The sequence below is a fragment of the Kryptolebias marmoratus genome, linkage group LG6, assembly GCF_001649575.2.
Source record: "Kryptolebias marmoratus isolate JLee-2015 linkage group LG6, ASM164957v2, whole genome shotgun sequence".
NCBI classification, from domain to species: Eukaryota; Metazoa; Chordata; class Actinopteri; order Cyprinodontiformes; family Rivulidae; genus Kryptolebias; species Kryptolebias marmoratus.
Window position 1 is genome coordinate 16,669,210 of NC_051435.1, and position 4,150 is coordinate 16,673,359.

Genomic DNA, 4,150 nt, shown 5'->3' on the forward strand with positions numbered 1-4,150 from the left:
CGTCAAAGAGCCTCCCCCCTCCGCGCCTCTCAAAAACGTCCCAACTCGATCTTCCAATCTGTTCGCGCAATCAGCCCAGAAGACTTTTTTTTTTTCGGGGTTTGTTTGTTTGTTTATTCGTTCCTGCGCGGACGCGAAAGTAGGACTTTAGTAGCCGCGTCCCTCCCGCTATAAGCTCGTCAATGAGCTGGAGCAGGACAAAATGAGGCACATCGATCGCCCTGAGAGGGCCCCCCTCCCCCTCACCCGCACTAATTAGTGCCCGCGTGTAGCTCGTCGGCACGGGAGGAGCTGCTTTCCTGCGCTCAAGGAAAGAAAAAAAAAAACAACAACAAATGATTAAAAAAAACACCTAAATAGGATCTCGGCTGCCTGCCGCTTCTTTTTTTTGTCTTGCTTATCGTGACGCGCAATCAGTGTAGCCCGCAGAGGAGCTTTAAAGAATCGTTATGATTCAAGTCTGGAAGCCATCCAACACGCCTTGCAGCACGTACCGACTTCAATTAAAGGCCAACTTTACAGGATGTGACTGTCAACCACAACGGCCGCTTAACGGCGGGAGAGAGAGGAAGACGGAGTCAAAATCACATATTTTGAGTCGTTTCAGACAGCCTGGAATGCAAGTCGTTACATAGGCTGTGGAGGAAATTATTGTGTCGATAAAAAAAAAGAAAAAAAAAGCTGCTTAGGAAGTACAGGTGCGAGGGCGCAACAGACGCGCGTCGGAGCTCCGCCAAAGAGCCCGTAAACCAAAACCGCGGGGCTGTACGGTAATCCTCCGTGCGCAATGACTCGTGGCACAGAGAGACGGGGGAGGGAGGCGTGTGTGTAAGGGAGAGAGATAGAGGGAGAGAGAGAGAGAGAGAAGGTGGCGGTGAGGTGGGGGGGGGACGCGCTGTAAAGCAAAGTCAAACCTGAGAACACCTGCGCGAGACATGAAGAGACAGACAGGCAGGCAGGCGGGCGGGCAGGAAGAGGATGGCACGGAGCCAGCGCGGTTTCCATCAACCATAAAGGTGCAGTCCCGTCTCCCTCCACCTTCCCGAACCTCCGAACACCCCCCCACACACACACACACATCACCACCAGGTCTGGGACTGACCTACCCTGTCCAAACAGTGCCCACCCCTGCTCCCGCCCCACGCGCACGCAGCGGGGTGTGCGCGTATGTGTGTGTGTGTGTGTGTATGGGGGGGGGGGCGCCCTCCAACTGAACTGAACTGAACCGCCGAGTGTCAGCGGAGCTTCAACCTCTTTTAGGGGCGAGGCTGGATTCCGTAACCTTGTTTTAGCGCAGAAGCTCCCGTGTGCGCGCACGTACACGCGTGCGCACACACAGACACACTCTCGCTCCCCTAGCCTCGCCTCGCAGCCACACACACACACACACACACACAGGGAGGGGGAGCGAGAGAGAGAGAGCAGGGTGCGAAAAGCCCGAGGACGGCGTCACTTTCAAGTTCACTAATCTCCAGGACGTCCTTCTCACCTCCGTCCGGTCTGACGGGGACAGTTTAAAAAAAAAAGAAAAAGAAGAAGAGAGAGGACGGGGTGTGTGTGTGTGGGTGACTGACGGAGGGATCTTTGTGTGTTTGTATGTGTGTGTGTGTGCGCGCGCGCGCGCGTGTTGTTTATCAACCACATGCCACTGCCCCGCCGAAACGCACAAAGACCACCCTATGCGCTATTCTTAGAAGTGGCCGATCCTCTCACAAGCACCGCCGCGTCTCTGCGCACACCATCACACCGTCACGATCAGATCCAACCTCCCAGAAGGACTGGATAAAAATCACACACACACACCCGCACGCACGCACAGCATGGAAACACTGGGTCATTTAAAACAGCTTTTCCGTTATAGGAACCATTAGAGCGCAGCACGTTTTCTGTCCCCAGGCAGGGGATTTCACACGAGACACATGTTGATGAGAAAACAAAAACAAACAAACAAAAAAAACTGATTTTGTCCATTATTGTCTCACCTGGTTAATTTGGGGAAAGTTGTCCCGGGCGCCTTTCTTCCTCCTTGTCTTCTGCCAAGTTTAATAACTGGGGAGGGTAGGGATCTACGCAGACTGGCCCGGTTACGGTCCTGTCTCCGCTGGGAGACGAGACGAGACAATCCCAAAAAGGAAAAAAAAAAAAAAAACTAATAAAAGTGTTTAACAGGTCATCCACTTGTCAGGAAACCAAACTAATAAACGTGCCGGGTCTTGATTTGGTCGTCTACGGGAAACTCTCATCCAATTATTATGGACTTTTTCCTCTCTCTTATTTTTTTTGGAACCTTAAAAATGTCATTCGGGCTTCCACGGAGCAAGACACAAAAAGAAAAAAGAAAAAAAAGACAAAAGAAATCCACAAAGAGGAGGTTCGACAGCGCGGCGCCGTTCCGCCCGGGCTCCGGCAGGACACAGGTGATGAGGTCGGCGGATTGTCGGAGAAATTAATTCAGCTCGGCCGTACCTCGTAGCAGCGCCATGTTGGGTTTCAGCGGAGCACGCCGTCCTCGGAGAAAGAGGAGAGAGCGAGAGAGAGAGAGAGAGAGAGAGAGAGAGAGAGAGAGAGAGAGAAGAAGAAGAAAAAAAAAGCCCCCTTTCTCCGCGTCCTCTCCGAGTCGGAGGAATCCCGGAGCTCCTCGCTGAGCGGCTCCAAACGTATTCCGTCTCAGTTCTTTTCTCTCTCTTATTTTTTTTTGTTTGTTTGTTTGTTTGTGGCCGTCCCGCTTCCTTCCGGAACCGTAGTTGGCGGCAGAAAGAGTCCGGCCGTGTGTGGTGGCGGTGGTGGTGGTGGAGGGGGGACGAGTTGAGGGGGAGCACCACCGGAGCGGACGGACACACGAAACGGACGGACGGGGAGTGCCGCACAGAATGGATGAACGCCGCTGCTGCTGCCTCTGCTGCCTCTGCCGACACCGAGCGACTCGCTCCACTCCCACTCGCGCAGACTCTACCCAGAAGGCCAGTCGGGAGACCGCAATTACCATAAGCCTCGAGCGCACGGGGCTGCGCGCGCACGCACACACGGAGACACACACAGACGGAGAGAGAAACACACACACACACACACACACACACAGAGAGACAGAGACAGGAGCTCCGCTGAAACTCCAAAAGAGGAATAAAGCAGGTTTTTAAAGCAGAAATTAGGCGGAAAATGAAGCAAACTGCTCGTGAGAGTGCTCAAAACGAAAACATGACGGGAAAATCCGATGATTTAATGAAAAAAAAAATAGGATTCAGTTGAAAAAGTTCACTTTATACATCTTCATATGCTGATTTATTTTATATCTGCGGTGGTGTTTTGTGAATAATCAGACAGAAAAACAAACTAAACCCTTATCAAATCGTCGTTTTGTTCGCGGGAAGCCAACTCAAATAGAACCAGTTTTCACGTTTTCGTTCCAGTTTTTCCACTTGCCGCCCATCTACACCCATTAGCTTTGGGAGTCAGCCCGATTCAAGATGGCCGACAGAGCTAGTCGAACTTGGATAACACAAAAATGACTACAGCTCTGTCAGTGTTATATATACTGAGCTATAATTTGGCGTGGTAGTAGCTGAGTGTCATCCCCAACATATGCCAAGAGCTAACAGATGGTGCGAGATCTTTGTTGAAAACTCTACCATTACCTGTTAGAGTCCACCCTGTCTGTTAGCAAAATACCTCACAAACCACTGGATGGATTTTAATGAAACTCAGAGAAAGCAATCAGTGGATGTGCTTCTGCAGCTGATTAACTTTTGGAGTCAGTCCAAGTCAAGATGGCCGCCAGAGCTAGTTGACCTTGGCAAACACAAAAATGGCTCTAGCTCGGGCAGTTTTCGAGATGCCGAGCTAAAATTTGGCGTGGGATTAGCTGAAAGTGATTCACAGCGTTTAACCTTGAGCACTATCAGATCACGCATTTCAAGGTTTGACTAAGAGAGCTACAAGTCTCTGTCATCTCCCAACTTGAGACGGGCTTAGTTTAACGCTCTGGCATACAAAAGCAGCTGGGTGACGTGCATTTCTTCAAGGCGCAGTAGGCTTTTAATTTAAGTCGATTTCAGATTACCTGTTTTTTCCTTCCAACCCTTCAGATTAGATTTTTTTTTTGCCGAACGCAAGAGAGGAACAGAGCGAGAGAGAGAGAGAGAGAGAGAGAGAG

At 50.8% G+C, this 4,150-nt stretch overlaps 1 protein-coding gene across 2 annotated transcripts in view; it reads right to left on the reverse strand.

Annotated features, from left to right (window-relative positions):
• The window catches only part of bcor (BCL6 corepressor), a 35,586-nt gene extending 32,540 nt beyond the window's left edge, over window positions 1-3,046 (reverse strand). For both annotated transcript variants that reach the window (XM_017410270.3, XM_017410269.3), the window contains exon 1: window positions 1,983-3,046. The gene's annotated coding sequence lies outside the window, so the exon portion shown is untranslated. The remainder of the gene's footprint in view (window positions 1-1,982) is intronic.
• Window positions 3,047-4,150: the final 1,104 nt, after the last annotated feature.